Below are 13,565 nucleotides of genomic sequence, written 5' to 3' on the forward strand. Positions count from 1 at the left end.
GCAATGATATCTTCTCTTTTCTAATATAAGAATCCAAGCCATAGGGGCTGGGGTTATGGCTCAGTGGTAGAGTGCTCACCTAGCAAGGGCGAGGCCCTGGGTTCAATTCCCAGCACCACATAAAAATAAATAAAGATATTGTGTTCAACTACAACTAAAAAATAAATATTAAAAAAAGAATCCAAGCCATAAAATTCTCTTTAACCAGTTTTAGCTGCATTGCACAATTTTTGTTGTGCTTTAACCATTATTAAGTTTTAAATATTTTAAAACTTTGTGTTTCTTTTTCTTTCACTCATGGGTTGCTTACAAGAGTGTGTTTTATTTACCAATATTGGATTTTCCTTACATATTTTATTTTAATTGAAAAGAGGATATTCAAATATATCTCTGTAATTGTACATTTTCTGTTTCTTCTTTTTTTTCTAGAGACCTTTTCTATCTCAAGTATCTAATTTATTAAAGCCTTTCACGATTTAATACATTGAAGCATTAAACACCCAGTAAAGTGCCCAGCATATTGTTTTCACAGAATGTATGCCACTATTATTTCAATCCTTTCCCATTAGGACCTATAGCTTGGGATCTGGTCTCTCTTGGTATAGTTGTGAAACTGAAAATAATGCATATGCTTCACTTGCTAGTTATAGTGTTCTATACATACCAGTTCAGTTAAGGTGTTGATAAAGTTGCAGAGATCTTCTACCACTTGATTAATTTTTTTGTACTGTATTCTACCAAATGCATAGAAAGGGCATTCAAATATCCTACTATAATCATAATTTTTTTTCTTAGCCTTTTATTCTGACAACTTTGCTTGATGTAGCTTCCTTAGGCACATACACATTAATGATTACTGTCTTTTTCATTAATTGGATCTTTATATTTAAAAATATAATTGGTCAGCATATAATTGGTCTTGCTTTTTTAAAAAAAATCTGTTCTAGTGATCTCTGTCCTTTAATTGGAATATTTTTCTCATTTACATTTAATGTAATTATTGCTATTATTATATTATTATTATATTTATTTTCTGTTGTATACTCTGGTTGTATTTTCTCTGATCTCCCTTTCCTGCATTCTTTTGGACTGTTACATATATTTTATGATATTTCTTTAACTTTTTCAATAGATTTTTAGCTGTCCCACTTTGCTTTACTTTTTAAATGGTCATTTTGGTGATTACAACAAACATCCTTAGATTTTTCACAGTGTGTTTAGAATTAGTATTGTATTTTGTTACATAAAATGCAGAAACCTTGAAACAGTATTAGTGGGTTATCTGCTCCCACACTGTGAGTCCACAGCCCTTTGAAGCAACATCACCCTATGTATAATGCATCATTTTCTGTGACTACCTGCAAGATTTTCTTTTTCTTTCTTTTTTTTAAATAACTTTATTTATTCATTTTTTAAAATGCGGAGCTGAGGATTGAACCCAGTGACCCACACATGCTAGGCAAGCACTCTACCACTGAACCATACCCCAGCCCCAAGATTTTCTCATCTTTAGTTTTTGACAGTTTAATTATAATGTACCTAGATGTTATTTTAGTCATAATTGTCCTATTTGGGATTCACTGTGATTCTGGACTTTCTCTTTCAACAAATTTGGGAATTTTTCAGCCAGTGTTTTCTCAAAAATATTTTCTGCCCTGTTATTTTTGTCTTCTCCATCTGGAACTTGAATTAACTACATAAATTTGAATATTATCCCACATATACCTAAATCTTTTTTTTCAATCTTTTTTCTCACCTGTCTTCAGATTAGATAATTTCTATCAATCAATCTTCCAGTTCACTTGTCAGTCGTTCACTAAGAGGAGGTATATCTACCAGGTCTGTTTTATATTTAAGCTTGAGGCTACAGCTTAGGTTTTAAAGTACATCAAACATCCACAATGATAGGTTTATTAATATTATTATCTCAAATGCAACATGTTTAAAAACCTGTTCTCATCTTGACTGCTCTTTTAATGCAAGTGATATAGTAGGTTCTCAATGACTATATGTCAATAAATGGCTATTAGCAACAGTTGTGTTAGAAGAATCACAGGAGGGGAGAGAGAGCCCTGTTGGAAGGGGACATCCCAGTTGCCACTAGCCCACCTGAAAGGAAGCTCCTCATGATCTTGCTATAGGTTATGCTTCTCCTTTGTGAGGAACAGCTTTGCCTGTGAGAATGATGCTTTGGGTAAGACATCTAGCTCCCCTGTTCCCAGGAACACTCTGCTCTGCACACTTCTGAGGTAGGACTTCCACACTCCCCAGCAGGCCACTGTCAGGCATGCTCAGTCCACCCTCCCCTCCTGGTGCCTAGAAGGCCGCAGGATGGGTCTGAAGAGCTTGTCTGCTCCATCCACTTTGCCAGCCTAATCCCTAGGAGAGGAAACCTGTTTTGTGAGAATTTACTTCTCACTCTTGAAGATGAAAATAAGAGAAAAGAAGTCATGCTTGGATAATTTATCAAGTTGCTTTATTAAAAAAAAAAAATTGCTGTGTCTGAAACTAAGTTGGAAGTCTCCAAGTCTCCTGCCTGAAATTCAGGCCAGGATATATCATATAATTAGAAAATATACACTTCACAGGGGTTGGAAGCGAGGGAGAGTGCCTTCACTCATCACAGGCACTGGATAGGGAGGGACATCGGCGGAAGCACAGGGTGTCAGCGGGCTCTTTTGGTGGGTTGTGTTGCTCAGAAAATCTATAGCATGTAGCCAGTGGAAATTCTTTTAGTAACATACATGAACCCATCTAACCCTCTCTCCCCCTTGCTCTTTCTTCTCTCATCTCTCTCTGCTGGGTCAGAGTGGGGTGTCACCTTCTCAGCCCCCTGCGGGCTTGTTTGTAGTGCTTTGCGATTTTCTCTGCTGGTGCACTTGTGACAACAGGATGGGGAAACCACTCTACTCTGGGTCTACTTTGGGGCTCCCTCAGTTTGCAGGGCTCTATTTAAAAGCCAATTCTTTTAGAATATTAAAATGTGACTCAAAGGCCTCTCCCCAGCTTCCCCGTCCTGTTTCCTTTTGCCCTCTTTCCTCTTATCTAAGCAAAACCTATTGGTAAAGAGTCTGCTGCCTGGAGTGGTAAGTTTCTCTGTTCCTGAATGTTTTTTCCTGCTTCAGACTCCCCAGGTCTTTGGCATGAAGAGCACGTGTCAAGAACAGAACAGGGCAGCTGGGTCAGAGTGGTACCATTTCCAAGCCACCAGGACCATGTGGCTGCTCAGACTTCACTCCTAGGGAGTCTCAGAGCAGTGTAGACAATGATGTAGGTCCCCCCCGCCCCCACAAGGGGCTGCAGAGGTCTGGAGACCCTTCTGAAATAGGCCAGGAAGCCCTCCTTGGGTCTCACCCTGGGAAGCAAGGACACAGGCAAACTCATCACTGTGTCAATGTCACAAAAGTCTGCTACTGTGCATAAATCAGTTGCAACAGCTAAAAAACGAACTTTCAGTAGAAGAGCCTCCACTTCCTGGTCCTCACTCCCTCCAGGCAGATGATCAAATGATGCCTCTGAAATCTTAGAAATTCATATCGTCACTAGGGAAATTAAAATAATAATAATAAAAAAAGATCTTCTCTTTCCAGATCCCTCCTCTGTGTGACTGCATGAGGACATGTCTGTAAGAAATTGTGGGTAGATATCTCAGACGGGGGTGGGGAAAAAGTCCTTTAAATGGACAAATCAGTCCAAACCACTAAGTTATAACTCTTTCCCCCCCCCTTTCCAACAGAATAGTAAAACAGATCCGTTATTGGCAACCCCATTAGTGCTAAGGAGAGGTGGCCTCCAACATGACATCAGCCCACCGCTTGACCCAAATCTAGTATTTCACCACAGCCTTCCCCGGCCAGCTTTCCAACTGTGTAGAAGACATTCACGGGGGAGAAGGGAAGAAGGCATAAATAAGATACAGATTGGGGACTTTTTGATGTGTTTAGCACATTTTTGTGACTTCCTTTAATACCACGGTCCCTGCATTCTTCCACCATTAGGAGAACAAAAGACAAGCCTGAGATGGGGGTGGATGGTGGACGGGCAGCAAAGCCATTCAATAAAATGTTCTGTTCGCCTCGTTAGCGTTTTTTAATTCCAATGTGTAAAAAGGGAGGCAAAAATGGAAAGAGAAGAATGGATACTCCTGCCCCGTAACTTCAGATATAAAAAGTCCCTTCATTAAATCAGTTGTTTTTTAATCCATAATTGAACTTAAATAAAGAGTGACCTATGGGCAGCTGTTTCTAATATCGAGTCCCCACTGCACATGAAAGACGCATTTATTCCTCCCTACCCTTGGGTGTTATCAGCTGAACATGTTTTGAACCTACCTAATGCATTTGAGGTAGCTTGGGTTTATTTTTCTTTCAATAAAATAAATGGTTTTGTAATTAAATTTCTGCACTGCCTGTGCTTAATGGTTACATTGACAAGTGCTAATGTATGGCAAGAGAATGAGTTTGAAATGAAACATGCTGTTTTCGAATCTGCAAGCAATTTTGCAGTGGGGCAATCAAACCCCTCGTGCCAGGGAAACATTTTCATTAATCTGCTCAGCGCGCCCCTGCCCACTTGGCCGGACGCGGGAGGACACTTTTTAGCAACCCCAATGCCCACCCCCAACCCTTGCCTTTTTTTAAGAAAAAAACTCTCTCTCTCTCTCTCTCTCTCTCTCTCTCTCTTACACACTCACACACAAATATCATGAAGGAGCCGTTGTTTAAAACCGTTCTGTGGTCTCTGGCAGGCGGGCCTGTGGAAATTCGCTGACTTTCCACCTGAAAAGTTGCAGCTGTCCCCCTCCAAAGGGACTGGCTGCCTCAGTGTTTCAATCCCTGGCATCCAATCAACAAGAAAGTCTGTCCCTCTGTCTTCCTTTTTCTTTTCTTTTTAAACTTTTTCCCCTTAACTAAATTTATTTTTTAATAAATCTTCTCATAGAAAATAGAGAACGGCTATTACCTATCTGAACTTGCCCTGTGCAAACCACTTCAAGCCATGGCAAAGAAGGCGGTGGCCTTCTAGAAGGGTCATGAGTGGGAACCTGGATTGGCCCATGTGATCTGCTGGCTCCACTTCCACCCGCAGCCAGGAAAGGGCCCCCCCCCCCCCCGTGCAGGTACAGGCCTGAGGCCGGAGGTTCTGTCCCTTCTCTGAAGGCCTCTTTCATCTGACCACTGGAGCGATGGCTTCCCAGCTGGCAGCGGCTCTGGAGCCTGCTGGGCCCCGCATCAAAGACCAAGAGTGGGTACGAGGCCCACAAGCTGTCTGGGGCCTGTGGAGCTGCAGGGCAACGGGAGCCGCTGATTCCGCAGCTGCCCACAGGGTGTGCGACTCAGCATTTTCTCCCCAGGCTGGTGGAGAGGAGCCAGAGGGCCACTGCATGAATGCTGACTCACTCCATCCAGGCTGGCCAGACTCAAGCTGTCCTACCCAACTTGGCCCTCTCTAGCTGTGTCCGGGACAGGGCTTAGGGAAAGGTCTGACCTCCCTGGATTTATGGCAGTGGAAGACAGAAGAGTCTACTGCTCATGGGACTCCAGGAACATGAGGAAGGGTCTCAAATCTTCAGAACCCTCCTGCCCGTATCCTAAGTCCATTGCCTTTAGGGGGACACAGCCTTTCATTTCCTCAGTAGAGAAGAGGGCTTGGAAGCACAAGACCTTGGGAAGGAGGTATGGGGAAGGGGATCACCACTGAGATGTCCATGGAGGGCCAAGGCCAAGCCTGCCATGACAAGGAGAGGGAAGGAACTGGAGGTAACTGGTGTCTGAACGGCAGCGAGGAGATCTTAGAAGGGGTGAGGGCAAGGAAATGGGGGACAAGTGTTAGAGCCAACAGACACCTTCCCAGTGGCCCATGAAGAAATAGAAAGATCATTGATGAGGTGACAGCTAGGAGACTCATGGAATAAGTGAAGACTTAACCTTGTCCAGGATAAAGGGGTCCAGAAGCCCATGTCCCAGAAGAAAAATAAAAAGACAATGAGGAAGCGAAGGAGGAAGGCCCCTGGTGTGGGCCTTGGCTGAGTCTGGGCTGGGTCCTGACGAAACTAAGATATGATTATGTGAAAGCTGCCATCTGCACCCAGCCCTCCCATAATGCCACAGTAGCTCCTCCCACGACAGGGGAACACTTCACTCACTCCTTCAGCAAGTGATGAGTTCTCACTGTGTGCTCTCCTGTCGCTAGGCCCAGCGGGTCCAGGCACAGGCCGCCCTCCAGAGGCTGGATGATGTGTGTGGTGGAGTTCCACGCAAAATGCTACAAGCCTTCAGAGGAGGGAGGGGGCTACACCAAGAAGATCAGGGGAAAGCTTCGTGGGAGAGGTGAGCCTTGAAAGATGAGTAGGATTTCAAAAGGGGAGACGGAGGTTCCAAGGTAAGGCATCAGCACAACATGGAGGTGGGATGGTAAAAGTTGTCTCCGGAGAATAATGAGTGGTCCCAAAGGAATGGAGGATACTGTGTGTGTGTGTGTGTGTGTGTGTGTGTGTGTGAGAGAGAGAGAGAGAGAGAGAGAGTGTGTTGGCAGGGATGGGAAAATGATGGGAGATGAAATTAAAGGGTTAAGATAGGGCCACAGTGAGGGCCACAGTGAGGGCAGAAGCTACAGAAGCCATGCTTTACTTTGCAAGCCACAGGCACCCCTTAAAGATATGGGACCTGGGGTGTGGGTGAGGGAGTGGTGCTGTGACCCACTGGTGTATTCATTAACAGACCCTGTGAGCCATATATCAGGACAGATGGGGAAGGAGATACTGGAGGTGGCAGACCAGAGGCAACTGCCATGGCCCAGGCCAGAGAGGAAGAGAGCCACAAGGCAAGAGGCAGGGTGCTGGAGACAGGGCTGGGTGCTGGACAGCAAGTCAGAGTGGTGGGAGGGGACAGCCAGTAGTCTACCTGCAGGGCGCCTGGAAAGATGACCATGGCCGTGACAGAGACGGGGAACTCCAAGAGAGAAGTGGGTCTGGGGGAGGGAGGAAAAAAACATGCCAGTTCCCACTGGACACGTGATTTTTTGTTCCTGGGAGTGACTTTCAATGGGGACAGTGAAGGGAGAAATGGACCCAAATGAGAGGAGTCAATGCGACAGACAAAAGGGAACAGTGGAATTTGGGGATGAGCCAAGAAAAGGGAGGAGAGTCCCCAAAAGAAGACTGCAACACAATTGTGTTTCAAGGAGACCCAAGAAGAGGACCTGGTGAGCTGCTGGGCTCAGCTGCGTGGGATGATGCTCATCCCTGGGAACAGTCTAGGGGAAGGGGACGTGGGGACTGTGAGAGGCAGAGGCAGCACGAGGGGATGTTGGACATGGCTTTCAGGGAATGGCACAGTGATGCATGCAAGAAAAGTATTCCTGGGTGACAGGCCCTTGGCCCATAGTCAAGCAGGTATCAATAGTGAGGGCAAAGGACCCCAGAAAGGGGCCTCTCTGATGGAGCAAAGTCATGGGAAAGGCAGAAAGAATTGGAGAGTTGGCCTTGGAGTGGAAAGAAGGAGTGATGGGCCAGAGAACCACTGAGGCAAAGGCGAGGGGAGGTGGGCGCAACGGTGGCCCCTCAGGAGAGCACAGTGAGACCGTGTGCTGAGGGTGAGGGTCGAGGAAGGCCATGGAAGAATGGGTGGGGGGTAGGGGTGCGCTTGGAGATGTGAGGCAGGCAGGAAAAGGGATGGGAAGTCAAGCAGGAGTGAATTACAGGGCGTCAGCACTGAGAATCCTGCTGAAGTTGGGAGCCTCACTCCTCTGCCGCCTGCCTGGTCACGACATGGCGCCAGCCTTTCGTGTCAATCTGGAAGCAGAGACAGAGCCGAGAAGATGGTGGTGGGATTACTGTGACAGTAAGTTCACAGTGGATGGCACTGTGGCTACCATGGGAAGCTGGAGGCAAAAGACCCAAGGGGCCAACCTGGGAGAAACTGGTTGTTGATATGTATGAGCTTCATCTTTAAGACCTGTGCAGCCTTGACTTGGACTGGAATTTGAAGACTAAATTTGAAAGTTAAAAAAAAAAAAAATCTGCCAGAAAGAATTGTAAACAAGGAGTCAGAAAAACAGCTCCCTCTTCTGCTTCTCCTCCTCCCCCTTGGCTTTCCTGTGCTGTGTGATCCGGGCCACAGCCCCAAACTCTTCACATCTTTACGCCTGTCCTCCTTCCTTGGGGACACATTCTGGTGATGTACCAGCTTCCTGGAATGAAGATGGTGTTTAAAGAAAAGTGACCCCTCCCCCACTGGTTTGGTTCTACAGAATTCTTTAGTTCTTGCCTTCTCCTTACAGCAGTAAAACCAAACAAAACCAATTTAGCTGAAACCTCATTGGTCTTTTGACATGTTCTTGATGTTCAGCAGGGTTGTCAAAGCTAAAAGAAGCTGAACAAATTCGACCCGGTTTAGTTTTGGAAGTTAAACAACATCAGACCCGCCATCAGGTCTGCATTCTCCGTGTGGGTGGAGAATCCTGGCATCAGGTAAAGCTGCTTACTCTTTAGTGAGCAGAGCGTCCTAGCCCCTGTGAGTGGAGAAAGTGTCACAGCAGGGGTGCCATCCACTGTGACCTTACTGTCAAGAAGTAGGGATTCCAAAGGTGCTGTTCTTCCTCATCCCCTTTAAGCATCTCCATCCTCCCCAAAGTCCTGGTAGCCACTCTTGGTGTCCTAGTCACTGTAAGTTCATTTGCTATGGTGCCAGCAGGTCACAGTGGGACCAAGAGGGTCAGAGCCCAGGAAAGGCCTCCATGGGTCAGTAGCTCCAGGTTCTGTCTGGTCTAGCATCTCATGACCACCAAGACACACAGGCATGTCTTAGGAGGGGACTATGACCAGCATCCTCCACAACCTTGGAAGGCCGAACATGGACGGGACATCTACAGAAATGGCTACCTCCATTTACCCAGGGAAGCAGCTGTGACAATATACCCAACATTCCAGCAAGCTCTTTGTATTTTCCATCAGGGCCATATCTAGAAACAGTGCATTTCATAATTTGATTTTCCACTGTCTCTAACAGACACAGCTTTCTCTCTAAAGCTTTCAAAGGAGTCACTTTACCTTCACCCTCTTGAATTTGATGATTAGCCAAAGATAGGAAGAAGGAATGATTCAGATTGTGAATCTATGATATGCTGAATCCTTTGCTAAGTGTCACCTTTGCTGAACTGTTTCACAGCACACCTGTTATTTATCCCCATCTTAGAGATGAGCAGCCAGACTGCAATATCTGAGCCAACACTAAGGCTGCCCCCTGTGTTTCATGCCCAGTCTGTGATACTATTGTATTCTGCCCTGAGCATCCGGGGTCTCTCCAAATCAAAAAATTGCTGCTTCTATTCTGACGTCCCATGCTTGTGTCTGTGAGGAAGAGTGACTAGACATCTAAATATGTTGGCTGGAAACCAATAAATCCCATTGGTATTACTGAGACCTATAACATACGCAGTGCTGTAGAGACCAAGAGGATAGAGATTGCTGTGCACAACCCACCTTGGAATACACAGAAAAACATGTCCACTGGCCTTGTCTTCTTTGCAGCTGAGCTTGGGTGATCACTTGAAGATACAAACAAATATCAAGAAATAACTCTAAGGACCCAGTGAGCTCAAGGGGCCCCTTGCTACAGCCCCCTGTGCCAGTGGGTCTCCGTGCAACCTTCTTCAGTGGTGGTGGGCAGATGTGCCGATGGGAGGCAGGTGTTGCTAGATCCCCCAACCCATGGTCCCTTGCTCTGCTTCCTGGACATCTCCACCTGGGCCTGAAGGAGCACAGCTACAACTGGAAGGGAAAAATGGGAGCCGGCTGGTGGAAAGCACGTCAGCTCAGCACGCTGAGGCGGCGCACACTTTATGTAGCAGAACCGCTGAGGTTATAATTTATCTTCCCTTTGGCTTTGAGCCATCGTTAAGATTTCCAGGAAGGAAGCTTCAGGGAGGAAGGAAGGGAAGAGGGAGGGAGCTGGACAGTTCCCATGGCGAGACCTGGGATGGGGGAGGGCGGGACCTGAAGGCTGGCTGCTGAGAGGGGCAGGGAGGGCCTGATGCTTTGGGGCCAAAGTGCTAGTTATGAGAATTTCCTAATGACCGTGAGTCCTGGGGGAGGCACGTGAGCTGTGCCTGGCGCCAGCCAAGCCTGCACGGGGCCTCCTATCCATATGTTGAGTGTGTGGGGAGTGAGGGAGGAGGGAGAGAAGAGAGTCCTGCGCTGCTGAAGGTGACTGATGGCCTTGGGACAGCAAATCTGGCTCCTGAGGGATCTGGCTTTACTGGATCAAGACACAAAGATTAGTGGCTTTCAGGTGAGGAAGAACCCTCGTTCCTGGCTCCCGGAACAAAGTTTCTTTGTGGTTCGTTGAGAGATTCATTTGTGTCCCCCATGCCCAGAATTTTGCTCATGGCATTTCTGTCTTCTTTCCTTGTGTCCAGAGCCTCCCTGGCCAGGTCTCACAATCCCATGGAGTCCTCCCTGATGGTCTAACAGGAAGCCCCCTCCTCTGGCCTGCTGACTGGCCACAAGCAGAAGTGAGGTTAGCCTGGGGCCCAACAGGGGTATGTGTTTAGGATGACTGCGTTTCTCCTCAGAGCCTTGAAGGTACTCAAAGATCCTGGGGGAACGAGTTTATAAGACTTGACACATTGACAGATTATACCGAGTGAAATACAAAATTGGCAAGAATGTCTAAATAAAAGCTGAGACTCTGAAGAAATTTCATGAGACTAGAGTGCCACTTTGGGCCACACCCAACTGGCTACATGCTTGCTCTTCTCCCCACTGGGGACATTGGGCAGATGAGTTTGAGCAGTGGGTGATGTGACATCAAGTGCCACCTCATGGGAGGGCCCCTGTTTCCCTGCGGAGGCTGAGCAACGGGGAATGGAAGCCTTGCTAATTAGGAGCAAGGGACATGGTTTTATTAAGTATTGAGAATGGTTTTGTAAATATTACTCCATTTTATAGCTAATGAAATTAAGCTATGGTGAGGTAAAATAACTTCCTCAAGTCAGAAAGTAAGAAAGATGTAAGTCCAGGATCCAACCTTGGGCCTAGCAGTCTGTTATGACACCATGCCACTTGGGGTGTCTTAAGGAAGGGACACCATCATGTGTGTCTGCAGCTTACACAGGCCTTCCTGGAAGGTGATCCTTGTGCCGGCCCCAAATGTCAGCCTCCACTGGTACAGACACAGACCCCAGCTGTGACAGCTCAGTTCATTCCAGTGGTTCCTCCCCATCTCAGGATTCCTGGGCCAGGTATATGGAGACTTTGCCCACTATACCAATATCTGGAAGGCCTCATAGGGCCCCAGCTTGACTTATCTAACTAAAGTTAAAGTGGTTGATTTGATCCATCTCTGTACAATTTGGGGAATCACCAAGTCAGATCTAAATGTCCATATGCAAGAGATGAGGATTCGATTAGCGGCTGGCTGGCTGTTAACCTTGCTTTACACAAGGAAAATTGGGGTGTGAAATCAAGGCCGAAGCCCCTTCACTGGGCCAGTTTATCTCTAAGAACTTTCCCATTCAATAAGCATCCTGGTTGATGTTCTTCATTATAGTCACAATGATGAACTCACTCTCGTTATTTTCAATAATACACACTACATCCATTACATTTAGTCTTAGAACATTTTATGATATGTCTAACCCAGAAAAATGTGTGCCCAGTCGAGGAGGAGTGAGGGATGGGCTATCTTTATTTTCGGCCCCTTTTAGCCTTTCCTTGGCACTTCCTGCAGAGGGTGTGGCTTTTGAAGTCCCTCTTTATACCGTCTGTTTGGCTTTGCCCCATCTCCCAAAAGGCCCTTCTAACTTTACACTGCACAAATGCACGTCTCAGGGACTTGCCAAATCTTGTCAAGTCCTCATGTTTTCCTTGGCAGGGACTGTGCCACTCCACTGAAATGGATCAGCTGAGTCTGTCGGGCATTGGTGCCGCTTCTTCAGGCGCTGCAGCTTCTGGGTCCTTTCCCAGGTTCTAAGAGCCCTGATGTATCCCAAGTCCTGCCTCTTCCAGGGCCCATGCCTTCCAGAAGCATCAGCACACTTCAGCACCACCCAGGCCCAGGGCCTGCAGGAATGTGGCTAAGGGTGGCTTCACCTGGCGCCCCTTGCCTTCACTCTTCTGTCTCAGCTGCCCCTGCTGGTAGCTCAAGTTAGAAAGGAAAGCTCATTCACCTATCCAGGGAATATGGATAGAGGACTTATACAGCTCTGAGCATTGCCCAGCACAAAACAGCGACCTTAACAGTGAACAAAATAGACAAAGAGCCCGGTTCTCATGAGCTTCCCTTCCAACTCATCTAATCAACTTCTCAAATGAAGTATTGAACATGTTCCTCCCTGCCAGGATGCCTCCTTCTTAAAAAAAAAAAAAAAAACTGGAGAAATACAGTTTAATCCAAAAGGAAGTACCGGTAATGGAATTCCAAGCATCTGTAGGGGAAATATTTGAGACTGAGAGACTCTTTGTTTTGTTGTTGTTGTTTTTTTAGAATAGGAGGTCACCAAACTAACACCTGTGGGTCAAACCCAGCCCAACACCTGTTTTGTAATGATCCACAAGCTAAGAATGGTGTTTATGTTTTTTAAAGGTTGAAAAAAATCAATGAAAGAATATTTTGTAAAAATCATACGAGATATTCAATTCAGCGTTCATAAAGTGTTATTGGAATGCAGCCATGCCCACGTGTTTCCACACTGTCCGAGGCTGCTTTCACACCTCCAGGGCAGAGTTAAACAGTTGTAATAGATACTGCATATGGCCCCCAAAGCCTAAAACATTACGCTCTGTTCCTTTACAGAAAGTTTGCTGACCCCAGCTCTAGAATCATATGGCAGAGACAGACATTATTTTCCATGTGCATATAAATGGCCCTGTCTGGCAAGCAGGGGTCCCTCTTTCCCGTTTTGCCTCTGGAAGAGAATCGTAAAGTGGACCGAATGTCAGAGACTGAAAACCTGTTCCTGACATCTGTTTTCTCTTTGGAACACCGAGACAGCTTTCCTGGGGAAGTGTTCGGACAAATGCAAGATTCCTTCCCCGTAGGATCTTCAATGTCATTTACCGAATTAGACGCAAACCTTCAACTTGGGAGGTTCTGGGCTTCCTGGTGGTGGTGGCTGGTAGGGTCATCCATGGTCTTGGCTCTGCCAACTTAAACAATAATATTTATGCCTGTGCAAAAAACAAGGGTTCAAATCCCCCCTGTGCCACTTAGCATATTGTATGGTATTGTGCAAGTTATTAAACCTGAATGAAAGAAGCCTCAATTCTCTTATGTGTGAAATGGCTGACCTTGCCTACTTTGAAGGCTGTTAAGAGAAACAAATGCAATCACACATGTAAAGGTGTTGGTAACCTGGACAGCAGCTGCAAGTACACTGTCCTTTCTCTTCTCATGGACAGGCAGCACCGTGAGCTGAATCTTGTGCTGTGTGTGTTCTTCTTTGTGGAGACCAGGTGGCGAGTCAAGGCGAGAGGGAACCTATAACAATATTCTTCTTGCCTTCACTCAGGGTCTCTGCCTGCCCTGAGCCCCCACTCTCCACCCTCACCCAGGTCCCACGACTCT

General features: G+C 46.4%; 1 long non-coding RNA gene across 1 annotated transcript in view; it reads left to right on the plus strand.

The window, feature by feature from the left end:
• Positions 1 to 13,263, plus strand: part of LOC124080058 (uncharacterized) — a 55,818-nt gene extending 42,555 nt beyond the window's left edge. Inside the window, exons 2-4 of the long non-coding RNA XR_009225159.1 lie at positions 6,193 to 6,329; positions 10,417 to 10,517; positions 12,795 to 13,263. This is a non-coding gene — a long non-coding RNA (uncharacterized LOC124080058). The remainder of the gene's footprint in view (positions 1 to 6,192; positions 6,330 to 10,416; positions 10,518 to 12,794) is intronic.
• The last annotated feature ends 302 nt before the right edge of the window (positions 13,264 to 13,565 follow it).

Source organism: Marmota monax, unplaced genomic scaffold (genome assembly GCF_021218885.2).
Source record: "Marmota monax isolate L192 unplaced genomic scaffold, Marmota_monax_Labrador192_F-V1.1 WCK01_AAM20220418_F8-fsc00015, whole genome shotgun sequence".
Classification (NCBI taxonomy): domain Eukaryota; kingdom Metazoa; phylum Chordata; class Mammalia; order Rodentia; family Sciuridae; genus Marmota; species Marmota monax.